General features: G+C 45.9%; 2 pseudogenes across 1 annotated transcript in view; both read left to right on the forward strand.

Moving 5' to 3' along the window:
- The window catches only part of LOC147745346 (uncharacterized), an 86,248-nt pseudogene that overhangs the window by 26,630 nt on the left and 32,130 nt on the right, over window positions 1–27,488 (forward strand). The gene's annotated exons all lie outside the window — the stretch shown is intronic.
- LOC147745347 (18S ribosomal RNA) lies at window positions 13,584–15,301 on the forward strand (annotated as a pseudogene).

A 27,488-nucleotide genomic window follows, 5' to 3' on the forward strand; every position in this document is an offset into this window, starting at 1 on the left:
CTGACGCGAACCATGTCACAAGGTAAAAAAGCAACAGGTTTTACAGAATGTTTGTGATCATACCTATTCCTACACATTTTTTCATGTGCTGCTTCAACCCTGGATTCCAACGCACCTTGGTCCACCCAGCATGACACTTTATCACAAACAGTTCTCAAGAGCCAAGCCGGGTATAAGGCGGACTTGGGCACTCGACCTCTAAGAGACACAAAAGGCACTATCTTAATAAGGGAGTGGGGAGTGGGGTGCAGTATGGTAAAACCGCAACATGGATCTGACAGCAGCCTCCACACCATATCCATTGTGTTTTGCCCCCTTAATGGAGTCCACAACAACCCTTATCATCCTTTCGACCAATCCATTAGTTTAAGGATGTCCAACTGTGCTTCTCAAATGTTTAACTCCAGATTCACGCTGAAACACTCCCATATCTTGATTAACATACTCCCATGTCTTGATTAACAAACCAGCACTTCCGGGAATCTCTCTCTTAAAATTAAAAATTAATGGCACTATTTCCAAGGAGAAGCACAAAAACTGACTCCTGGGCACTTGCTGTGAAAATCTATCAAGACAAACGCAAAGCATAAGTGATGAGGAAGAAAATTAAATGAAATGGACCCACTAAATCAATCTCCACCTTAAGCCAAGGCTTTTCTGGAAATGGAATACGCTGTAAAGGTGGTGTGGCAACTTTGTATCAGCTCCACAACAGGTGACGCACTCTTTAACTTTAGACTCAATGTCTCTATCTATTCTAGGCCACCAATAGTGCAATCTAACACTTCTCTTCGTCATTATGGTCCATAAATGTCCATCATGAGTGCAGTCAACCAGTTTAACACAAACATTAAATGGAGGAATACACCTTTGATCTCTCATAATGATGCCATGTTCAATGGACAACTCATCAGCAATTTTGCAGAACGGTTGAACAACAGGAGCCACACATCTCTCTCTGGGCCAGCCATTCACAATAAATTCTTTAACTTTGCCCAGTACAAGGCCCTCAGACATTGTCTTTTCCCACTCACTCTCACTACAAGCTTTACTTTCCAGAGCATCTATGAAAGCGATAAAACAATCCTCCTTGTCCTCTTCCACATCAAGTATATCATCATCTTTAATGGGAAGTCTGGACAACATACGAAAGGAACACTCCCTGTTTCCATTCAGAAAAAAACTCAAGACCTTACTCTTCCAGGAGGCATGGGGCACACGGTAGCTTACCAATCTTCCCCATCTGTGACTAAAAGCAGAATCCCTCTCACAGCGCTTAGAGACCGTTGGTGATTATGCGCTATACAAATAGAAATTACAATTACAATCACAACACATCAGCTCAGACATTTCTCGTACCCGGAATGTGTTTGACCACAAAATCCTATTGCAGCAATTTAGTGATGAGATGAGCAATGCGTGGCGGAGCATACTTAAGTCGCTCACTCTCCAGGACGTTAGGGCTTATGGTCAGTTTGAATAACGAATTTCCTGCCCCAAACATAAGTTCTGAACTTTTAACATGCCCAATAGCACACCAATAGCTCCTTTTCAATCACTGAGTAGTTCAATTCAGGATCACGCAGCACTCTGGAAGCATAACTGGCAGTGGCTTCACTCCCTCCCAAATGTTGAGTCAAAACAGCGCCCAACCCATAGTTGCTAGCATCACAGTTATGTTGCAAGGAACATCCGGGTCATACGCGCTGAGGGTTGTTGCATTAATCATCTCTGACTTGACCATGTCGAACGTCTCTTGACAATTTTCATTCCACTCAAAAGTAACGTTAGCCCTTAAAATCTTGGAGAGAGCCTTCATTTTACTGGCATAGTCTGGAATGAAACGTGAGTAAAACTCACACAACCCAAATAGAAGCGCAATTCATCCTTGTTCTTGGGACATGGACACTCAACAACTGCCTTCACCAGACCAGGCCTAGGACTGACACCTTTAGCAGAGATCAATCAAGTCAAGTATGTACTTTATTCGATAAACATTTATCATAAAAGTATGTACATTTTCTAGTCGTAAAAACAATCCATAAAATACATGTAACTAAATTACAAGGCAATAAATACAATAAAAAGACGTATCTATATCTATACTACTATTATAAAGTAAGAACTTTGAACCTTTGAGGCGGGTAAACTCGGGAACCACAGCGCCAATCCAAACACACAATACATCATTAGAATTGTCAGGGTCTGCAGAGTGACATAGGCTATATACCCAAAAAATATACGTTCTATAAAAAATATACATTCATAATAAAGTAGTCCCTTGGAAGTAGCGCCGGGCGTGTGCGCTAACGACGTGAACGTGCGTGCTGACATCATCGAGGGCGTTGCGGCGGACAGGAGCGCGAGGAGGTCGAGGAGCGGCAGACAGGAGCGCGGACAGGAGCGAGGAACTCAGGCTGAGGAAGGTGAAGCGCGGGGAGGATCGGAACGTGTGCGGCTGAGTGAAGTGCGGGGAGGAGCAGAGGAAAGGACTCGGGCTGAGGTGGGTGAAGCAAGGGGAGTAGCGGCCCGTTAGCGATCACACACGCCTGCGGGAAGTCTCCAATGTGCGGCTGACAGGAACGCGGGGAGGAGCGGAGGAAAGGACTCGGGCTGAGGTTGGTGAAGCAAGGGGAGAAGCGGCCTGTTATCGCTCATACACACCTGCGGGAAGTCTCCAATGTGGTACCACATTCACAACGGAAATAAAAGACAGAACGCAAAATAAAATAATAATAAAGAGAGATATGTGTGCGTGTTTGCACAGGGCATTGGTCAGCCGGAGATGAGGTTTATTGCTAAGAGGTGGAACGCAAAATAAAATAATAATAAAGAGAGACATGTGTGCGTGTTTGCACAGGGCATTGGTCAGCCGGAGATTAGGTTTATGCTAAGAGGTGGAACACAAAATAAAATAATAATAAAGAGAGACATGTGTGCGTGTTTGCACAGGGCATTGGTCAGCCGGAGATGAGGTTTATTACTAAGAGGTGGGTGAAGCAAGGGGAGGAGCGGCCTGTTAGGAGGAGCGGTGAACTGTGTGCAGCTAATTAGGGGCCCTGAAGGTGGCGGGTGCGCAAAGGGGGACCCCCCGGACAACGTCGGGACGGGCTGCTAGTATACAATAAAAGCCAAGGGACCTAAAGTGCTACAGCAATCTAATCGAGAGCAACAATCTATATATGCCCGCAATCGTCTAGATCATGTTATCTTTTATCAGCTTTATGCACGTCTGCCAGGCATTTCCCAGGTATTTTGCTACCCCACACACGATGGTCAAGGATGTAGTATCAGTTGTTAGGATATGTTGAACCATCCTATGGTGCCTAAAACCCATCTCTTTGCATATTGGTTTCAGCCATCTTCTTCTAGCCACCCTATAGGCTTTACATGCAAACAGAAAATGGGATAGTGACTCTCTGGGAGCAGGGCACCTTGGGCAAGAAGCGTAAGGGAACTCAGACTTTTTCCAGCCCTCAGTGAATTTGTTAAGTGGGAGTGTCCCAAACCTCAGCTTTAAATAGACCAACCTGTCTTTTGGGTTTTGAATGAAGTCAAGAAATGGTTCAAGCTTCCTAACAGGTTTATGCTCCAAAAACGGTTCAGTTAAGGGCCCCCATTTGGAGCCATGTGGCTCCTCTGCCTGCACCCATTCCCAGTATATTTTCTTGACATATTGTTTGGGTGGAGGACATTGGCTAATCCAGGTTTCACCCATCCCCAGGTTTAAAACCAGCTGTCTCAATTTGCTCAGCCACACGATCTTATTGCAGCTGTTCAGTTTGATGAGTTTGTCAAGGGCTGCCGCATAGTTTTCCAACAAAGGGGGGTGCTGTACTGTTCCTAAAAGGAGGGGAAAGTTAGGTAAAGCTGACGTGACCGAAGGTGTGAGTAGTACACCTTTGGGCATCCATTTTGTTGGATGTATTTGCCTCACACACCCAAAAGGATGTCATGCTTCATTTTTGGCGGTTGCTCCTCGTCGGGGGGGGCGGTGCAATCCCCGACGGGCTCACCTCGAGGAGGGGCTCTTTATCAGAGATCTTTTTTATCCAACTGCCCTATGATGAAGTGCGGGTGTGTGGGTAGGAAAACAGGTAGACTTGGTGTGGTGATTAAAATGCAGCAAGGGGTGCCGGAAACAACTTTATTCTGGAGGTCCCCCTGCTACAATTAAAAGACTGTGAACAAGAGGCTCGCTAGGCGTCACCAGGTTAGGTAGAGTGACCCTAGAGAAGCCTTGAAAAACAAATGGTCAACATGTTTCTTGCACTAAGGTTAATCACCTGCGATTCATCAGGACCTTATGGGGGTAAAAAATAATAAAAGAACTCAACAACATGCTAGTGTCATGTATGTGATGTAGGTGTATATTACCTTGGTGGAAAGTCCTATGCCTAGACAATGAGAAAGAAAGCAGTTAAACATTAATGGTATATTTCTCATCAAAAGCTAGGAGGGTCAGCGTCAGAGTATAAACACAGTGTGGCATGCTTGGGGTGGTGTTGGGGTTTAAACACAACCTGTACATGCCGGGTGATTTAAGCGTGCAGTGTAAAACACACACAATCACACTATGTTTGTGATAGTAAAACACTATGATAAAAACAGTGATTAAAAGCAGCAGACTTAACAATAGCACCATTTATGTTGCAAAGTGGCAGATCATCCCATGATAATATAGTAGGTGACACCATCTACCTATCTCTGTGGTGTGGTAAACAAAGTTAGGCAGGCTAATGGCTCACCTAAAGGTCAAGGTCTAAGAGCCACATGAGTGCTCGGCGGGTCAGTTCAGCGGGGTTCAGCCTTCAAGTATAGCTGCAGGGCGAATAGAATGGAAAACTTCGAGATGGCTCCATAAGCAGACAAAAAAGGATTAGGACCTGAAGACTAGAGTAATCCGAGTGTCGTAACGGTATCCCCTCTTACCTAAATCAGCCCGTGACCGCGTGGATGCACCTACCCATCTCCGCCGAGATCGGATAGATGGGTAGGTCTAGCGGTGTTTGTTATTTATTGAGAACCGGCTGAGTTGGGACCTCGCCGGTTCCGCCCTTCCGTGCGGGTCATGTGACGGAAGTAGTTATTGTAGCGTCCATGTTGTAATGGTCGATGTGGCTCAACAGCTGGAGTTACCGGAGTTGAATGGGCGGACACCTTATCCCAGACAAGTGTCATTACATTGTATATTGGCCCGCTATGTCTATCGGGTCATACACTGTATTGGTACTGCAATTAAGTGCCCGTAAAGGTCACGTGACGTATTGTGTGCACGGGTCGGCCATGATGGAAGGGGCATAAGGTGATAATAACCTGGAGTGTGCCGCTATCATTTAAGGTCTATTCTAGTCGACACGGGGTCCCACACGATTTAGAACTACAACCCATATAAGACAAGTGTCATTACAATATACTAAAGCCCGCTTCGTGTGCCTGGTCATACACTCTATTTATAATGTAAATTTCCGGCCGTGAAGGTCACGTGGTGTATTGTGTGCACAAGTCGGCCATGATGGAAAGGGCAAAGGTGTAGTGAACCTGGAGTGTAATGCAACCATTGAAGGTATAGTCAACCAGCCACGGAGCAGCGCCCCACATGAATTAGAATTACAACCCGTGATGGTCATCTGTTGTGTTACAAAATAGTGTCGGCCAGGGTGTGAGGGCCGTGGGTCTAGAGGATGGACATGGATACTGGTCACCTAAACAGCGAGTGTAGTCATTGTGTGTTAACCATGCCCAATCAGATTATGGGCAGACAATATCAGTATGGAGTAGTTGGTAATGGTTGGCTTACAGTGAGTGCCAAGGTATATCTTCATTCAAACCTCGGCTATCAGAGGATAAGCGGTGGACCCATCTCTGCTCCTTCATAAAGAGTGCATTCTTTGGGCAATTAGGACTGGATTCCAAAATGACCCATTTCAAGGAATCTTCATTATGATTGGATTCCACATAATGTTTACACATTTTTGTGTGGGTTTTCTTACAGCGGAAATTGCTGCGGTGTTCAATGATGCGGGTTTTTATAGGGCGGGTGGTCATCCCTATATATTGCAAATTACACGGGCAAGTCAGCAGGTAAATGCAATGTGTCGTATTGCAATTAGTGTGGTGCCTGAGTTCCCAATTGAAAGTCTCAGAGAGTTTGATGGTTTTCACTGTTAAGGTATATCTGCAGACACCACAGGAGCCACATGGGTAGTGGCCCCTGACAGGAGGTAGATGCCAAAGGGTTTGTTGTGTCTCTTTTATGGCTTTCTTTGGCCTGGTGCTGATCAGGATATCCTTCAGGTTCTGTGATCTCCTGAAAGCAAACCTAGGTTGTTCCAGATCCAGGTCCCCTGTATTGAGGATCCCCCAGTGGCGTTTAATGGTCTGTTTGATTTTATTGGACAATGGGGTAAAGGTAGTGACACAAGTGATCCGTTGGTTCTCGATCGGTGTACTCTCCTGTCTCTCTAGTAGAGCCTCTCGGTTGTTATTCCGAGCCCGTTTTCTAGCTTTGGAGACATCGCTGTTTGGATACCCTGTGTCAAGGAGGTTCCTGGAAAGGATCAAGGATTCCTTCTTGTAATCGGCCACATCGCTACAATTGCGTCGTATCCGGAGAAATTGTCCGAATGGTAAATTTGAGCGTAAGGCCTTGGGGTGGTGACTTCTGTAATGAAGTAGACTATTACGGTCTGTAGGTTTTCTGTACATTGAGGTACTTAGGGTCCCCTCTTCCAGTTTGATAGTGAGGTCAAGGAAGGCAATTTCCTTAGGTGAAGAGGACATGGTGAAATGTAAAAAGGGGTTTAGTGTATTCACCCATTCAAAGAAATCCTCATGGGCTGTCATGGGGCCTGGCCAGAGTATTAAGACGTCATCTATGAAGCGTCTCCACATTTTAATGTTGTCTCGAAAAGGGTTAGACTGGTGGTGTATATGCTTGTCTTCGAACTCAGCCATGTACAGACAGGCTACCGAAGGGGCGAAGGTACTGCCCATAGATGTCCCCTGGGTCTGGTGATAGTATTGTCCCTTGTACTCGAAATAATTCTCAGTGAGTGCCAGGGTGGCGCACTCCATGATGAAGGTTTTCGGAGTGTTGGAGTACCAGGTCTCTTGGCCCATTCTTTCCTCTATCACTTCTAGGGTGGCCCTCTGAGGAATATTCGTATAGAGGGCCTCCACATCTAGAGTAATCAAAAGATCAATTTGTGTTGTGTCCTGGATGGAGTTCAGGATGCGTAAGACATCTGTTGTGTCCTGGATGTAAGAGGGAATGCATTTAACCAGTGGTTGTAGAAAGTGGTCACAAAATTGTGAGAGTGGCTCAAGGACTGAATTGATCCCTGACACGATTGGTCTCTCTGGTACTGGTCTGGTCCCCTTGTGGATCTTAGGCAGTATATAGAAATATGGTACCCGAGGTTCCTTTTTCATCATGAATTCTGCCTCTTTTTTGGAGATCCATTCTTCGCTCTCAGCACCCATCACCAAGCCTGTAATAATGGTCTGTAGGCGCCTGGTAGGATCACTGGGAATGGGTGTGTAGTATCTGCGATCATTTAGCTGTCTGGTACACTCTAGATCATAGTCCGTAGTATTAAGCAGGACTGTTGCTCCGTCCTTATCCGCCTGTTTAATGGTAATGAGGGGGTCTTCTGCCAGTGATTTCAAAACCAACATTTCGATATTGGAGATGTTGGAATAAGGGGTTTGTCTTTCATCATGAATTCTGCCTCTTTTTTGGAGATCCATTCTTCGCTCTCAGCACCCATCACCAAGCCTGTAATAATGGTCTGTAGGCGCCTGGTAGGATCACTGGGAATGGGTGTGTAGTATCTGCGATCATTTAGCTGTCTGGTACACTCTAGATCATAGTCCGTAGTATTAAGCAGGACTGTTGCTCCGCCCTTATCCGCCTGTTTAATGGTAATGAGGGGGTCTTCTGCCAGTGATTTCAAAACCAACATTTCGATATTGGAGATGTTGGAATAAGGGGTTTGTCTTTCCAGTTGGTTAATCTCTTTGAGTACTGCCTGTTCAAAGGTCAATACTTCGTTTGGAACCGCATAGTTTGCCAATTCGGGCGTCCTTCTCAGGCGCACCCAGAATAATAAAGGGCGTAGGCGAACTATATCTTTAATTGAGCGTTTACCCGTGTCCTGGAGAAGGGGCTTTAAGGGGGTTGAAACTGGGAGGGAAGCCAGATCTCTCAGGAACTTATTCTCAGATCAGCAGAGATCAAATTCCCCAAAAATTCAATTTCTTTCTTCCAAAATTCACACTTATTTTTTTTTACAACAATCCCCATTTCCTCAAAAATGCGAAGCACAGTCTTCAACGTCTTTTCAAGTTCTTCCAAATGTTTATTGAAAATAAGAACATCATCCTGAAAGATGACAACACCCTTTACATCATTGAGAATCTTCTGCATTATGCGTTGAAAAACAGAAGCTGCCGATGCAAGCCCGAAAGGCATTCTACAGAGCTGAAATGAACCAAAAGGGGAATTGAAAGCTGTGTAGTGGCGAGACTCATCATCCAACAGAACTTGGTGGTACGCTGAGGCAAGATCGATCTTCGAGAACCACTCTGCATACCTCAATTCCTCCAATAAATCACCAATTTTTGGAAGAGGTTGCAAATCAACCCAATTTCTTTATTCAGACTTCTAAGGTCAATGCACAAATGTATTTCGTCATTCCGTTTGCAGGCAACCACCAAAGTACTCAACCACAAACTAGATTCCATGGGTTCAAAGGCCCCACAACTGTGTAATCTGTCCAATTTCTTCTTAAGATCCGACCTAAGGCTAAAGGGCACAGAACTAAACCTTGTGCTTCACAGGGATTGCATCTTTCTTGACTTTAACTTTGTGCTTGAAACCAACTATCTTACCAAGATTGTTGGAAAACACTTTAGGAAACTCTTCTTCTGGACAACCAGAACCAGGATTGTCCTTGATCACCATAACTTGTTTGCTGGTACTAGGTCTTAATTCCATGCCAAAAAGTCCTTGGTGGTACCATCAAGAATATTTAAACCACAAACAGCTACATAAATTTTACCCTGAATTCTACCCCCCCTAAAATCAAGCACATCTTCAAGGAAGCCCTCCAAAACAATTCTGCGTCCCTCGTAAGAAACTAGTGCCCTGTCAGGTGGAAAAAGGGGCCTGCCATCCCAAGATTTCTTGAACAAATAATAGGTAATCCTAGATATGCGAGAACCAGAATCCACAAGCAGCTTCAGGCACACACCGCCTACCAACATGTCAACATAATGGTCCACACAATCAGCCGGATCACCAGTAACAATACTAACATCTATGACAACCACAATCATATCCTGTATATTTTGGACGAGTTCACGCTCACACACGGATTCATCCTCCATTACGCAATTGACCTTGTAGGTTTACTTATATTTGACTGATACACTTTCGCAAGTGTCCACCTTTGCCACATTATTAACACTTAACATTCCTGGCAGGACATATCTTGTTGTCCTTCCCTTGTGGGGTGTACCCACACTTTAAGCAAATATGGGTTCTTTTGAAAAAGTAAAGTTCTTTTTCAACTTATTGTCTTTACGTGAGGTGCTGCTAGAAGTATTAGAGGAAGCAATGGCATTTACAGACTCACTTGGGGTGCAATTTACATTAAGCTCTTTGATAGACAGTTGTGCCAACTCAACACATTTTGACACTTTTATACCCTCTTTAAGACCTGGACTACCCATAGTAAGCAATTTAGTTGAATTTGCTTGTCACAACAATGTGCAATAAACTGGTCCCTGAACAACTGGTCATAGAATTCTCCAAAATGGCATTCAGCACAGAGTTTGCCTAAAGCACTTATATATGTATAAACATTCTCACCTTGTGATTGTGTACACTCAAAAAATGTGTGTCTTAATACAACTTAGCTAGGTTGCACATCAAATTTGATAACAAGTTTCTTTACAACTTCTTGATATTCGTCAACGACTTCACCCTCGGCCAACACCAAATCAGGAAGATGTTTGTAAACTTCTCTACCTTCAAAACCTAAAGAATGAAGGAGAAGATACTTCTTCCTTTCAGCCGTGAAATGTGAAGCCCCAATAGCCTCTAAATAGGTTTAGAAAGAAATCGTAGATTGAGAGCACAAAGTCCAAAAAGCAAAAAAAAACTTTCTGAAAACAATGTAGATGTCACACTTGCAGTTGAAAAGAAAATGTCACCGTTCAAAATTAAGACAGAGTTGTGTGTGCCACTGCTTTCTCAAACTTGCCCACGGAACCTCTTAAACCGGCTCTACCCATCCCTCGCAGGGCGTATTTGCTCTACGGCGGTGCGCCGCAACCGGGTCCGGGCCGGCTGGGAAGGCTTTGTGGTGGCAGTTGGCCCTCCGCTCTGGCGGAGGGTGTTACAGCCCCACTGGCAGCAGCTTCGCCGTGTGGATCTCCTCCGCGCCCTCCCTCGGGCACCCGCTCCCAGCCGCCCCTCGGGATGCGCCGGGTGGGGAATGGGGGACGGGCCCCCCTGCTCCCGGCACGACTGTTGACTGGGGCCATACAGCCAGTTCAGTGAAACTGCGAATGGATCATCAGTTATGGTTCCTTTGATTGACTCAAAAGAAGCGCCCCCTAAAATCAAATGGCAACCCTCTGGGCGCAGCGTGTGTCGCAATATGCGATTATTTTGATAAACCAAATAATAATCCAAAGATGAACCCAAGTTCCTTCAAAATGAAGGAAATAATGACATTTATTCAATCCATGAATATCTTGATACATTTTGAAGTTTTCAGATTTGTTCTGCTACAATTATAACAACATGTTTTAAGCAAGAGTATTCCCAATGCATTTCGTGCATCTCAGTGCACTTCTTCAGGGGAAATCTAAAGGAAAACATAAAACTTAATGAGGAACCACTCAGTAGGTCAGTGAGATACAATAATGGTGCTTGAATTAATCAAGTGATCAGTGAAAAAGCAGTTATGTAATTAAGTTGTATTGTTGTTTGAACGTGTGGTTATTCGGGCGGTGAAAGTGACTAGAACGGTCTAAACAGCCATGCATGAAGATTTGACATCATGCATAAAGATTAGTTCAAATGGTCATGTTAGCGGTAAAACTCAAGTGCTGGAAACGTGAAAAAAATGACGAGACTAGAAAACCCATCATTGTCGGTAGCTCCGTGAGAGGATTGAAAAAGTGCTCCATAAATCGAGTTCTGTGCGTTTACTCACTCCTGTCATGCAGCGCTTTTGCTATTAAATCGAAAATGTGCAAAAAAGTAATATCTTGGTTGGATTGCGATCCGCTAGTTGTGTATCAAAGTTCTCTCTCTTACCTCTTAAGCTACGTTGTACTCCTTGAATCGCGTGTGTGCGCTCTCGCAGTCAGTGAGAATGGTGAACGCTGAGCGTGATGTTAGTACGTTTGGAGATAGAAAGTGGACTATGAGGACTGGCGTCTCTGGCGGCGCCAACTTGAAACAGGTGCCTAAGGCATCTTGCAATGCTGTGGTCTATGATTGTACATGGATGTATTCTCTGGTAAACTTCATATAGGAACAGCCTCATATATGTATATCTATATCCGACCAAAGTGAAACATATAATAAACATTTTCTTACACGTGTGATGTTATTCAATGAAATAAAGTAAAGAGATAAAATGTTTAATAATGTGTTCTTGAGGGCTAAATGATAACCCGTGAACCAATTTGTAGGAAGAGAAAACAGACAAGGTGATGAAAAGACAGATAGACAGGCAAACAAAAAGTGAGAAAAAGTGAATGGATCCAATGAAAAATGGTGAAATGAACCAATGTCCAAAAAGGGATGTGCATCAAAACAGAGTTTAAAAAGGTAAACCAGGGATGAACAGTTATGGGATGTGGAAAAATGTCAAAAGTTCAGTTTCATCATAGTTCATAAGTAACATGCGAATTCCAGACGGTCATTGAGTCCATTTGGCTTAATGGAATGTAATAGATAAATCCAACTGTTCTCTCTCTGTAATAGAGTTTTGTTATTATCTCTTCCAGCCTTTTTCTCCACAATTTCTGAGATAGTGAATCTCAATTGGGCTATGCTGTGTTGTCGTTCAGTGAAGTGGACGGCTATTGTCGATTTCAAGTTTTTTGTCCTTATATTGCTTTTGTGTTCCAAAATGCGGGTTTTTATCTTTCTGATGGTTTTACCTACGTATACTAGCCCGCATGGTCATTTCAATAGGTATATGGCATTGGCTGTGTCGCAGGTGGTAATAACTTTCAATTTGATTGGTGTTCCTCGCTAGGGGGTGATGATTGTATTCCCTTTAATAATGCTGTGGCAGTTGCTGCAATTATGGCATGGGATTGTTCCTTTGTATTCTGCTGAGACTATTGTTGTGGTGGGTTTAAACAACTCTTGAATGTTTTTACTCCTTGTGTAACCAAAGATCGGTTCAGATGAGAAAATGCCAATAAAATCTGGTTCTCCTGTTAATAGTGGCCAATTAGATCGAATTATCTTTTTGTATTGGTGACTCAATGTCGTGAATTTTGATAGCACTACTATTTGGGATTGTTTAATTCTGCACGTCGGTCTCAATAATTCTTCTCTGGTTTTAAAAGTGCATTTCTCTTAAGCTTGTGCCAGTATAGCCATCGGGTAACCCCGTTCATTGATTCTGCTGATCATATTAGCCATTTGAATCTGTGATTCTTCTGGGTTTGATACAATCCTTTTAACTCGGTACTGCCCGTACGTCCAGACGGTTCCGGTATCCAGATGCCATGACGATGAAATCCTTTTCACAGGACCCGTACCTTCTTTGGTAGAAAGTCAGCGTTACTTTCACCAATCCAATCGCAAAGACTTACCCTTTGAAAATATATATATTGATTGTTAAATCCTATCATACAGAGACATTGGAACTCTCCTATGTGCTTTGCGGGCCCTATTCCTTTTGCTAAAAAATTGCGTGGTCTCTCTCCACATGCTGTGGACTTATGGCCCGGTTTAAGATATTTCCTGCTGAAACCTGTATTGATTGCAGAAACCCCACTGCATCTGACCCCAGAATTCTGAGATATGCTTTGCCAGCCCTGGTGTTCACATTTGCTCATATCTCCATACTTTGATGATTATATCTTGGGTCATTAATGCTCTATGAAACGAAACATGTGCGCCCTGATGAAGGAAGCTAAAGTAAATTGTTTTTGGTATTTTCCAAAACGCGCGTCAGCGCTTTTCTAGTGTGCTTTCTACAGTGGTTTATTGTTCTAGTGATTGTTATGTGTAGTTTCTTATGTTACTGAATGTAACTTTGGGCTTTATGTCCGTTTTCCTTTTATGTGATTATATTTTTTTGTTCTATTTATGTGAACTCTTGGTTATATATTGTTGAACGTTGGTACACTTATGGGCTGCCTGTTCTTCTTCAGATGTTCAAAGAAACACTATGGGGCATTTTAACAATAATCCATTGTGATGTTTTATGGATTTATGCAAGTGAACTGTTTTGATGTTTATCTTATCTTGTTTTTTCCTTTTTTTATACAAAAAGAGAATATCATAAAGAAAAATAAAATTAAAAAATAATTCTGGAACTCTTGTGAGCAATTCTGTGGGTGCTATTTCTTATATTTTGGAACTTTTGTCCTTTTTCATATATATTGGGGACACCCTTTTCATGTTGTTGAGTATCCTTTGATTGCTCCATTTGTTACCTGGATAATTGTGGTAATTCTAGAGTGAATACATGCTACTGAGCGCTGACCACCCGGGATGCGTGCATTTATTAGACCAACACCAATCCAGGCTCGCCCGGCCGCTCTGGTGACTCTAGATAATCTTCGGCTGATCGCTTGTGTTCGTGACGGCGACGATACATTTAGATGTTTGCCCTATCAACTTTCGATGGTACTTTCTGTGCTTACCATGGTGACCACGGGTAATGGAGAATCAGGGTTCAATTCCGGAGACTGAACCTGAGAAACGACTACCACATCCAAGGAAGGCAGCAGGCGTGCAAATTACCCACTTCTGACTCAGGGAGGTAGTGACAAAAAATAACAATACAGAACTCTTTTGAGGCCCTGTAATTGGATTGAGTACACTGTAAATCCTTTAACGTGGGTCCATTGGAGGACAAGTCTTGTGCCAGCAGCCGCGTTAATTCCAGCTCGAATAGAGTATATTAAGGTTGCTGCAGTTAAAAAGCTTGTAGTTGGATCTTGGAATCGAGTTGGCAGTCTGCCACGAGGCGAGCTACCGCCTGTACCTACTCCTGCCTTTCGGGGCCCCCTTGATGCTCTTGACTGAGTGTCCTGGGGCTCCGAAGCATTTAATTTGAAAAAATGTGTGTGTTCAAAGCAGGCCGGTCGCCTGAAACTTCAGCTAGGAGTAATGGAATAGGACTCTGGTTCTATTTTGTTGGTTTTCGGAACTGGGGCCAAGATTAAGAAGGACGGCCGGGCATTCGTATTGTGCCACTAGAGGTGAAATTCTTTGTCCGGCGCATGACAAACCAAAGCGAAAGCATTTGCCAAGAATGTTTTCTTTAATCAAGAATGAAAGTCGGAGTTCCGACCATAAGCAATGGCGACTAGCGATCTGGCGGCGTTATGCCCATGACCTGTCGAGCATCTTCTGGGAAACCAAAGTCTTTGGATTCCGGGGCGAGTATGGTTGCAAAGCTGAAACTTAAAGGAATTGACAGAAGGGCACCACCAGCCTGCAGCTTAATTTGACTCAACACGGGAAACCTCACCCGGCCCAGACATGGAAAAGATTGACAGATTGATAGGTCTTTCTCCATTCTGTGGGTGGTGGTGCATGGCCGTTCCTAGTTGGTGGAGCGATTTGTCTGGTTAATTCCGATAACAAACAAGACTCCTCCATGCTAACTAGTTAACCGACCCCCAGTGGTCGGCGTCCAACTTCTTAGAGGGACAAGTGGCGTTCAGTCACACGAGATCAAGCAATAACAGGTCTGTGATTCCCTTAGATGTCCGTGGCTGCATGCGAGCTACACTGAACGGATCAGCGTGTGTTTACCCTTTGCTGACAGGTGCAGGCAACCCGCGGAACCCCGTTTAGGATAAGGATTGGGAATTTCAACTATTTCCCATTAAATGAGGAATTCTCTGTAAGTTCGGGTCATAAGCTTGCGTTGATTACGTCCCTGCCCTTCGCTACTACCGATTGGATGGTATGGTGAGGCCTTGGATTGGCCCCACAGGGGTAAGCAACCAATCAAACTTGACTATCTAGAGTAAAAGTCGTAAAAAGGTTTCTGTAGTTGAACCTGCGGAAGGATCATTAACGGCGGAGCGGCTTAAGCGACCAACGGCACCAGCCCGAAGCCCTCGGTCGCCTCCTGCAAGCACACACCATAGGCACAGGGCCCGGCCTGCCGTGGCGCGTCTCGGCCAGCGGAGCGGTCCGTGGCTGCATGGGGTGTTTGGGTGAGAACCCGGCTTTTGGCGGGCCTCTTCCACCGGGGAGGAACCGACCAATGCAGGAGGGACAGGGGGCGGCACCTGTCCCCTGTCTTTATCTTGGGAGGGGCTCATTGGTAGGCCCTCCCGAGACGGAACCAACGCTCACCCGGCACGATCCCTGCGTGGGGGGTATGTAAATCAAGTTCAATGTTTGGTGTGCATATCACTGTACATCTGCTGTGACACACATGATTCCATGAAGGTGTGCGTGTCACAGAGAAAAATGAAAATGACAGAACTCACGGCACAGTTGTAGTTCAGCTGACCGTAAATGCTTTAACGTTGAGAACAATTTCACAGTTGCAGGCGCTCTGGAGAACAGGGACCGCCACCCCAATTCGACTCAATGAACGTGACGTACGTCCTACAGCCCAAATGCATGAACAGCAAACCAAGTCACTTTCAACCAGGTCAATTTCTTCTGCGCAAGCACATTCGTGATCAGGAAACAATCAATCAGATTTTGCACAGTTATGTGTTTATTGTAGGGACACTGGGCTGGAATGCTATCTGTTGCCCTTTCTTTACATTAGCAATGGACCCTTAAGGCCAGCAACTCCTGGAGAGGCATATCATACTGGGGTGACACCTTTAAATACTAAAACTAAGAAAAAAACACGTCTTTATAAAAGGACAGGTTTACAGTTTATAGCCACTGTGGCCAGGCCTGGTGAGGACTAGAGAGTTGGGATGGCCGGGTGACAGACTTCAGAGTTCAGTTAAGAGACCTTTCAGTTCTAACTTTAATTTGGTAATCACTGGGTAGCTCCTATCTGAATGGGGAGAGTGTTACAAACTAGAGGTCTAAGCATCTGACAAAACACTGTGCAATGAGTGGATATTATCTTCTCGGAGCGGAGCGTGCGGTTCCATCCGGGCAGGTACACAACATGGGGTCATGTCGCGAGTAGCATTGAACCTTTTAAGGGTGAGTAATGTGTAATAGACCTGGAGTCTGTGGAGAGATCGCTTTCTTGATGTCTGTGGGATGTGCTGAAAGAGTGATGGGCTTAAGGCAAGATTCATAGGATTCTAGAGACAGAATTGATGCCTCTTTCTAGAAAGAAAAGATAACCTTAAGGAAGCTGATTAGAAACCTCTTACAATGAGACAATGTGTTTATCACCAGAGCTGAGGCTGTATGTGTCTTGTGGTAAATATTTTAGTAATTTACCTTGATCGGAATTTCTATAATATCAATAAGGTCAAGCATGAAGAGCCTGTGGTGGTTAGAATTCAGGGTCTTTATTCAGTAACTCGAGTTAAGGGAGAGCTCCGTCACCTAAGGAGGCTCGGGAATAGTCTCTACTTTAATCAAGGAAAACATAGCATTTATACATAGAAACGAGGAAGGAGCTTCCCTTGAGCAAATTTCAGTGTTGTAATCATACAGAAGTCATGGCAGAGGCAGCATAACTGTGTCATAATCGTGAGGAAGTCACGGAAAGGCAGCGTAACTGTGTCATAATCGTGAGGAAGTCACAGAAAACGCAGAGTGTTGAGATATAACCTAGGCTAGTTCCTTAAATAAGAAAAACAGTCGTGACAGGATGTTTGGTGTCATGTCTTTAGCAAACAGAAGCTGGTTTCTCAGAATTGGTTGTCGTGTCTTGGCAAACAGGGGCTTATTTCTCGGAATCGGCCTGACCATAAGAGCATTTGGTTACAACAGGGGCTTGTTTCTCGGAATCGGCTTGACCATAAGAATGTGTGGTTGTAGTTAAAGGAAGAAATGTGTTGTGTGCAACCTTACGTGTATGTGCCCGTGTTTTCTAGTTACCATCATGATGAACTCGGGACGTAAAAGAGAGGGTGTATAATGGGACATAAATAATGAAAAATATCCATTTTCCACATTCCCTCCTTGTCCCATAATATACCCTTTTAAGATTGTTTTCCTTAATCTACCTCTGTGTTCATTAGGTTGTCCACTTGTTACTGTAACATGATCCTTTCCTTCTCTTTCTTTCTAGTTTGGGGTCTGGGAATGCAGGCAGTGATACAGAAACTACAGAGTACTGGGCCACACTGAATACAGACGCAACAGGTGAAGAGAATGGCTAGAGCGAGACCTATGATTGTAAGTGCCTTCCATCCCCATGAGGACAGGAGGCTCCAGAGCCATCCCGCCAGGGACCAGGCATCAGTGTCTGTATCTAGTTTTCTGGAAAGTACATGAAGGCGGGAAATAGCGGAATACACCAAGGGTGCATTTTCTGGAATATATATGCAACAGCTGGACCCGATCAATTCGAATACGCCACCACGGTCGGCCAATATGATGTCTAGAACCATGCGATTCCGCAACGTCATGAGTCTGTCGGCAGCCATCTCAGCGGTGATGTTGCTTAATGCACCAGCTGTTTCATTTATGGCTTTCTGGCATACACGAGTCAGTTGCCTTATGTGGCGGCTGTTAGTCATGGGCCCCCAGAAAGGGATGATTCCTTTAAAGAAATCGCCAGCCTCTTGGTCCGCTGTATCTTCAGCATCTATGGCCCCCCCCTTCGCCGTCTATTAATTACGGTCGGAGGGTCACTTAGATGGTAATCTGCTGGGGCGGTGTAGGTAGGGGGGAGGAGAAATGCAATGTAGCACTTCCCGGACCAGCCTTGGGGTAGCCAAGTACGTGCGTGAGGTCCACAGATAAAATAGGTGTTGGGGGCAGTGGCCATCATTGGGAAATTTAGGTCAGGTAGGGTGTATGTCTTATTACACTCACTTTCTCCCATTTTCTGACCCTTGCCCTTACCTCTTACACAGAATAGGCCCTTATGGGGCACGGCCCATCCTCCCTGTTCTGTTTGTCTCTTTTGGACGGAAAACGTTTCCCTAAAGGAGGTAGTGTCATTGAAAAGGGATTAACTGGTATTTTCATTATTATCTGCCGGTCCCCATGTCACGGTGAAATTCACCATCTTTTCAACAACTCGTACTGTCTTTGTTTTTATCTCGATCCATGTACTAGTGTTCTTGGCTTTGGTCTCAGGAATGTTTCTTAAGAAGCGGAGAAGATCATAGAAAATGCATAGGTAGATCCAGCATAGCCAAAAGGGAGAGGGATAAAAGGCATTCCTCCATTTACGGAGTGTGGCATTAAACCACAGACCCAACAGTTGGTTTTGTTAATAACCATTTGGTGTTGGTGGAGTGTGGAGATGAATGTGTTATTGAAAAATTCTTTTCTTCTATTTTCGAGATGTGGAGGAAGATCTACATGTGAATGCATAGCTGTGTTGTTCGAAAGCGTGGGGGAAGAAGGTGGGAAAGCTAGATGAAGGAACCAACCTAGGCAAGCCGTGATACAAAAAATTTAAATCACCAGGGATAAAAAGATCGAAACTCTGTTATGCAATAATTTTACGCATTTTGACATATTTTCCATTTTTGGCAGCTAGTCTGAGTCAATTATGCATACGTGACCGGACACTTCCCAGCAACCGCTTCACCAAAACTACGTCTTGGACTTAATTAGCTGCCGGTAGGTCGAGGTCAGATGCGATGTCTCTAGCTTGTTTCTGATGGGATCGCAGCTGCGATCTGTACTCCTCCTGAGGGGAAAGTTCAGGAAGGGGTGAAATAAAGTCTGTCGTTTCAGTGTCTATATTCTCGGGATCAGCAATAATGTCAGTAGGAGTTAGTCCGAAGAATTTCTTACAATGGCTGGCATGGAGCCACCCTTTTCTTCCTTCCACTTTGACTGCAGTTCTCGTCGTGAGTAGCACCAACTTCAGAGACGTCCACCTTCTTTCCAGGGGGCTGGCGCGATCAAAATTACTCACCAGGATCTAATCCCCAGATTGGATGGCATGTTCCTCGGGTGTTGTTTTGTCTGGAAAGGCTGCAGCCACCTGTGAACGACAAGAACGTAGTGCAGACATCATGGAAGCTAGGTAATCTGTCAGATGATTAGAATCAATATCAGTTAACTTTCTAGGGGATGGGACACCCCAGATATTTGGAGGTCTCCCATATGTGACCGCGTGTGGTGACAGACCCGTCCGGGAATGTGCCACCATTCGCATGTAGAAGAGAGCAACTGGAAGAGCTGTAACCCACTCTATTTGTTTGTCAGCCCATATTTTAGCTAGTTTGGTTTTTTTAGAGTCTGATTATGCCGTTCAACTAGGCCTGCTGCTTGGGGGTGTCGAACACAGTGGAATTTCCAGGTGTATCCTAACAGTAAGGAGACAGCCTCCATTAGTTTGGAGGAGAATGGTTGTCCGTTGTCAGAGTATATGACTCTTGGCAACCCATATCGAGGAAAAAATTCCCTCACCAATTGTTTAGCTGTCATCTGGGCACCATAGTCTGGGACGGGGTATGGTTCAGTCCATCGGGTTAAGGTACAGACTACTACGAGGACATACTTGTGTCCCCGACATCTTTCCATTTGTATGTAGTCCATTTGGAGGGCTTCAAAGGGGTAATTTGGAGGGTGGAACCCTCCTTGTTCAACCGATACACTTTTCCCCGGATTAAACTGACAGCAAATCATACAGGTTCTTACTTTTTGTTTGGCCGCTGAGCGCAGATTCTTGTTATGCCATACCAAATTTAGACTTTCCAACATCCCTTTTTCTCCGAGATGTGCGGGACCATGGGCAGTTTCTATGATTACAGGAACCATTATGTCAGGAAGAAACCATTTGGAGCTATCCTTTGTTATCCAACCCTGATCTGTGTGAGAACCTCCCTCTTCTTCCCATTTTCTCTTTTCAGTCTCTGTAGCTTGGTTTTGGATGTCTACTACATCTTTGGTAGGATCGATAACTGGATAAACAGTACTGATGGAACTTTCAGTGTTCAGTGTTCCTGTCTGAGCAGCGTGTTTAGCTGTGGCATCCGCCAGAGCATTACCTCTGGTGACAGAGTCTATGACTTTTGTGTGTGCTTTGCATTTCAGTATAGCTACTTCAGCAGGCCTGTGTATTGATTCTAGTAGCTGACGAATAATATCCCCATGCTGTATCTTAGTTCCATGAGAGGTTAGAAAGCCTCTCTCCTTCCACAAAATACCAAAGTTGTGGACTACCCCGAACGCATATTGCGAATCGGTGTGGATGTTAAACCGTTTTCCTTTTGACCACTCGCATGCTTGTGTAAGAGCTATGAGTTCTGCTGCTTGGGCTGAATGTACGGGTATTCTGGCTGCCAGGAGGACTGTATTTTCTGTAGTGACAGCATAGGCTGCTGAAAGTTCGCCTGTTGGGAGGCGCATACTGGAACAGTCTACCAATAGTGTGTGTTCTGGTGCACTTGAAGGTACATCTACAAGATCAGACCGGGGCTTTGTGGCTAGTTCGACTATCTCTAAGCAGTCGTGAGTTTGGGTGTCTACTGGAACAGTGGGCAGTAGTGTAGCTGGGTTGAGGATATTGCATCGTTTGATGATAATGTGGGGTTAGAATAATGTAACTTCATAACCTGTGAGACAAGCTATGGTCAAGTGTTGTGTCTGTGTCCTATTCAAAAGTAATTCTACTGCATGTGGGACTTGCACTTCAAGAGGATGTCCTAGCACAATGGAGTCACTTTGTCGAATTGCCAGAGCCGTACCTGCTACAGATTTTAAACAGGCAGGCAAGCCTTGCGCAACAGGGTCGAGAGTACTGGAGAAATAAGCACAGGGACGATGTTTATTGGCCTGTGTTTGTGTGAGCACTGATAGGGCTGTACCTTCAAAGAGGACAAAAGGTTTGGCATATTCTGGTGTGGCAAGGACAGGTGCAGAGCATAATGCTTGTGTAAGGGTGTCAACAGCAAAAGTATGATCAGGTGTCCATGGCAATGGAGAAGAGGTGGCAAAATTGGAGGTCATTAATTGTATCAGGGGTTTGGCCAAATAGGCGAACTGGGGGATCCACTGCCTACATTAGGAAGTGAGGCCAATAAAGGCACGGACCTCTTTCTGTGTCTTAGGTACAGGAATGTTAAAAATGAGTTGGATTCTTTCAGGTGTGAGTGCCCTACCCTCCTTTGACAGCAGGTGTCCTAAGTATGCCACCTGCTGTAAACACAATTGCAATTTAGAAGGTGATACTTTGTGGCCATGTTGTGCAAGAAACATTAGGACAATTTGTGATGCTTGTTCGCATTCCTGTTCAGAACGTGCAGTGATCAGTAAGTCGTCGACATATTGTAACAATGTCGTATTGGAGGGCAGAACAATGTCATCCAATTGTCTTTTAAGTGCCTGACTGTAGATACTGGGACTTTCTGTATACCCTTGAGGAGCTCTTGTGAAACAGAAACTACGACCTTGTAGTGAGAATCCGAATAGGTACTGACTGTCTGGATGAATGGGTATACTGAAGAAAGCGTTTTTAAGGTCGATAACGGTAAAATGTGTTGCATCAGGATCTATAGCTGTTAGCAGAGTACTGATGTCTGAGACCACAGGGTATTGTGGTACCACACATGTATTGAGCTCACGTAAATTAACCACAAGTCTGTAAACTGGTGGTGCACCGTCATCTGCTTCCTTTCGCACTGGCAAAACTGGCGAATTACATATGTTGGAAGATACCTCTCTGACCACTCCTTTTTTTAATCAAGTCATCGATAATCTGAATAAGGGCTTGTTCCGCATCTGGAGCTAACTTGTATTGGCGGAGACGAGGTAGGACAACACTTTCCTTTAACGTGACTATGTGTGGTGTGATATCCATGAATCCTACGTCAGTTGGATCAGTGGCCCATAATGTAGCAGGAATGTCCCTTAATCTGACATCTAACTCTTGTGTGGTGAAATGACCTTTGAAATCTCGGAGGAATAGTCGGACCCCTTCCGGGGAACAGCATATCACAGCACCCAGTTCCTTTAATGTCTGGATGCCAAGTAGATTTTCGGGACAGGACCTAGTAAGTACCAAATCGGTGGAAGCTGTAAGAGGGCCAACCTGAAGTGACACTGGTTCAGAAACTTTGTTGATGACTGGTGTACCTGAAAAACCCAAGGAAATACTATTTGAGCCAGAGAGGGGTACCTTGGGAACTTCGTTGTGTTGTACTGTCGTCCTACTGGCCCCGGTGTCAATCAGAAATTTTGTTTCTTTACCCAGGAGCTTAGCATGTACATAGGGACCCTTTTGGTCGACCGGGACCGGGATCAGTGGACGACTATTGTGTTCCTCCCAGCTGTCTCATGAAATCTTGGGGGAATTCAGGGTAGGATGATACGGGATACTGATAGAGTTTTGTGGCTAATTTAGTTTCAGTTGAGGCAGATGACGTTGGAGCAGAGGGACGAGTGGTATAGGTGCGAGGTTGTGTCTTTCCAGTAGCAACATTGTGTTGTAAGACTGGACATTTGCATACAAAGTGGCCAGGCATTTTGCAATACTTACTGGTAACCCTTTCTTGTGGTACTGGAGGTTGCTTATGGGTCTGAGGAATTATATTGGTCTGGGCTTCCAATACCTTAATTTTAGTATCTTTCGTCCCTTTTAGGTCGAGGGACCGTTAAGCTGCGAAGCAGCTTCCGGTCCGGAGATTTAATGTTCCTTAGTAGGGCTTCAGAACCCACCTCTCTGCCCTGTCTCTCCACCATTGGCTGGCTTCCTCAACGGAGGCCAGCCATTGGAGTAGAGAGCCGTCCCTCCAAAGAAGCTCCGTTTTTTTCGGATTTGGGGGCGTGATTTTTTGCGTTCTTTAGACAGTGACGTCTGTCACTCAGAACCACAAAACCACGCCCCGATTCCGAAAAATTCAGAAGCTTGAGGCCGCCATTTTGTTTCACTGCAGTGAAGGTGAGCATCAAGCCTCTGCCTCTACCCCCATTTATGCCTGTTTGTGCCGTTTTTCGTGCCACCGGATTACAGGCCGGTCCCTACTTGCCTGGATGGTGGCTGACGATGCGCGGTGACGGAGGTGACTCGCCCTGACAGACGCAGCAGCAGGCAGAGACGGAGCTCGACGGGCATGGCACCTACAGCAGCAATATCTCCTCCAGTGCCCCCGACGCTGTTTTTCCGTGTGGTGAGTTATTCCCTCGCCCCCCCTCCTTTTCCCTTTTCCTGGGTCCTTCCATGTTTTCTCGATGTCGGAGCTGCCTTTCTGTACGGGGGATGGGTTGCAGGCTTTGGGCGGGGAGACCGGGTCCTGTGGGGTCGCTTACATGAACTGGGATGTGGGGGGTGGGCCTGGCTGTGGGAGTTTTGAGGACGGGGGTCCGTCCGTTATGCGCTGGTCTGTCTTTTGCAGCGCTGGCTTAGTAGAGGAGCTGGTTTCCTCGAGGGACGCTTCGCGGCCAGATAGAGGAAGAATGAGGAAGGAATGCAGTGATCTATCTACACGCAAATTGGTGCAGCATCCACTACATCAAGGAGCTGGTGAAGCAGCTGAGCGCCGAGAACAGGGCCTAGGGCTTCGGGGCGCATGGCAGGGGGTGCGTGTCTGCCTCAGCCACATGGACTTCCGCCTCCTTAAAGAAAGACAATGTATAACAGGAGGTGGGGGGCAGCACTGTGCCCCGGTATGAAAGCGCACGTCTGCCTCTGACCCTAGGACAATCTGACTTTTGCCCCTGCTAAATAGAGGCTTAAAAGTGGAAAAACAGAGGGGTGGGTTTACACAAGGACCAGGGAAAGAACCACCTGTCCCGCCACCCATGACGAGCCCGGGACTGCAGCTTAGACAAACCCATAAAGAGATAGTGGAAAGATGATGGGAGATGACCAGGGCCTTGAGATCGCGAGCACATGGCACGCCTGACTGCCCCTGGACGGATCCTCGGACCACCGGACTCAGCCAGGACAAGCTTGGAAACGAGACCCATACCAGAGGGTCTGGACTTACACCACTGCCGGCCTCCTCACAGAGGGAGACACTGGCAAATTCTGGTGCCCCATAGCCTGAGGGCTGGGACTAGAGCATTACAAGGCGCAGGGAAGTTCAAGAGGGCAATGCTCACCCTCCACCCCACCTGGATAGAATGTGTGTGTGCCCTGCAGAGTCCCAGCGCAGCAGCCAAACCATGGACAAAGTATGACTCGTGGCCTCTTTGCCAAGCACTCCGGAGAGACGCTGCCACCCCGTGCCAGGAGCTATAACACTTAACATAGGGCCCACAAAAGCGTGTGGACTTGCTCACAATTTACTTTACAAGCAGGTCCGATGCCTTTGTTTTCTTTATTAGAACATTCTACTCTCATGGGGTGAATGTTCTAATAGCTTTGTAGGCCGCCAGAGCTGGGCACCGGCCATTAAAGGCCTGCTCAGTTGTTAAAGGCTCGTGCCTTTAAAGCTGCGTTGGGATGCGCGCTAGAAACCCATAATATACAGTCTCTGACTGTACATTTATTTTAGAAAATGTATAAACAATCAACTTGTATTACACTGTCCCTGAGCAAATCAGTTGGTCTTGGCTCATTGATATCCGTTTTACTCCAGCGTGACCAGCAGGGAATGATTATTGAACAACCACTTTATGAAGGCAACTCATGCATTTGTTAGATCCTTTACGCCATAAGCGGCTTGCAGGCCATTGGAAGGTCTGCCCCGCCCGTTGACTTTGCAGAACGTAACTAGATTGTAAAATGATTTATTAATAATTTGTATATAAAGGCACATATTGACTTTAACGAATGAATTCCTTTTGCGTTTTCCTAGGTCTTAGATGGCTTTAGAGTTGTGACCACAATGTAAATAAAATATTTTGACTTTAAAATATGTTAGTTAGTTTCTTACCCATGGGGTAGAAGGACGGGTGAGAGGGTGGGCGTAAGGGGGGCGAGGAAGGGGGTGGTTTGAAGAGTAGGGTATTACCTATCCGAGTGCCATTTCTCTTTTTCATGCAAGCGCAGACACTTTATGATGTGCATTTCCGTCCTTGATGCTATTCGTTGGAGACCGGTGGGATAACTCAGCGGGTTAATGTACAATAGGTACGGACGAGCCTACTCATACGTTTATTTCTCCGAGGTTGGCAACATGTGTAGTATTAATTAATTATGCGGCCTGTGGCAGGATCACTGCGTGCACACGGACGTTGCTGCGCAGCAAACAAACATAACACCTGTTTCAGAGAGACTTGTTTGTCACAGTTTATCATTGTCCTAAAGCAGGCCTTGTGGTACCGGTCGCAGATGTTGCTTTGATCTATAGGTTTTTAGCTGCACAGTGCGTGTTTACATTCAATGCAGCGATTATGATTTCTCAGTAATGTTTCAGACATTCTCCAGACACCAACCTCTTGCTCAAGGCCAGATGTGCGCCACTGCCGTGGTTTGTGCTGTATAACACCCAATCGCTAGGCGTTACCTTTTGCATATGCATCTACATCATTCCTACGAAGCCACTCGTGTGGCTCCATCGGTCAGTTCTGGCTTAGCAGGAAGATTGCATTCTGGGACTTGCAGTTCACATTTTAGGCATGTGAATCCTGGCCTTCAAAGTGCTGATGGTTAAAATGCCAGGACAGGCTAAAGTGTGTCGCATGTGTGACACTGGACCGCTATACTATAATCACTCGGATTTTGTCACTGCCTCATTAATTCACTCCAACACGTGCTGATGTTTTAAGCTCAAAAGGGTGGACTCTCTAGTTAACTGACTTTAACCGTGTTTGCGGCAATATGTGGCCACAATGCTGACTACTTAAAATATCAGCCCAATTTGTCAAGGAAATAATGTTTTGCCCTTCATTATTACCTCTGATTTTTAGGTCTCGCTAGACCTATTGTTACCGAGTTCCTTGTGAAGCGACCTAGATCTGGCCACGAGCGCCGATTACACCTCGTGGACGCGCCCTCTGGCCCCGCCCCCCCAGCCGTGCACATCTCTTGCTCCAACTGTGCACAGCAAGGCAGCCTCTCGCCTCTCAATCACGCGCACACACACACACACACACACACACACACACACACACAGGAGCGCACAGACCCCCCCCCCCACCCCCACCCCACACCCCACACAACTAAGCAGCACACTCAGACACATGCACACACACATTCCCCCACCAATACCACACACCCCCACTCACCTGGCTCTTTCCGCGTGTCACTCTCCCTCCGCAGCAGGTCAGTCTCGGCATCGGCATCAGGCTCCATGTCTTCTCCGGCGATCCTCCTCTGCTTACGTGCACGCTCACGGCGGCGTCTCGAGCTCTCCAACTCGTGCACTACTCACGCCTGAACCTGGGGAACGGGATCGTTTTTGCGTTGTCTCGCGCTGGTGCGCGTGCAGCAGTTCGTTTCATTCTTGTTGTTCATATGCTCTTTCGAAGAGGCACAGCGTTATTTTCTGAGAACTTTTAAACACATCGTCATAATTCTGGGAGAAAGCCAGGCTGCAGGAACAGGCGCCCGACAAAGCCGAGCAGTGGATTCACATTCGAAGGGCCTGTGGACGCTTTAACAATATAAAAGAAATCTGACCCGGGAGGTGCCCATGCGTGCAGCGCGCAATAACAGCGCGGCTCTGAAAACAATGCGCATCTCTCGAGGGGAATTTGCGGTCATTGTTTCCTGAATACGGGCAGCAAGAAACCAAGAAACTCTTGAGCATTGTAAAAACGTCCCTGGTTCTAAGAACCCGGAAAGTAAAGGCCGGTGCACCGGCGTAGCTAGGGGGGGGCGGGAGGGGCGGTCCGCCCCAGGCGGCAGTATTTAAGGGGCGTCTACTGTAGTAGTATTGGCCTATTGGATGGCGGCCTGGGGAGCAAAAAGAGGTGCGTCCGGTCTTGGCGCCTGGCGTTGCGCACTCGAGAAGTGTGACTAACTAACGGTGATAGGCCTCACACTGCACCAGAGTGAAGGCAGGCAAGGGAGGAGACAGAGAACCGGATATATCATCAGCCGGAGGGAAAGCAGGGGCCTGTGATCTTGCACCGCTTTCACTGCCGCGTTCGATTTCGGACGCCAGCTCTCCGTGTTAATAATCATGGCCTCGCATGAGAGAGGCCTGGGAGAGAGCTGCCTGCAGTGATGTGCGGCCCTGACACGTCCGGCTCACTCAGAGAGCGTGAAACACTAGTGCCAGCTGCCAGAGTATTGTGAGACCCCACT

The sequence above is a fragment of the Lissotriton vulgaris genome, chromosome 1_1 (assembly GCF_964263255.1).
Source record: "Lissotriton vulgaris chromosome 1_1, aLisVul1.2, whole genome shotgun sequence".
Taxonomy (NCBI): domain Eukaryota; kingdom Metazoa; phylum Chordata; class Amphibia; order Caudata; family Salamandridae; genus Lissotriton; species Lissotriton vulgaris.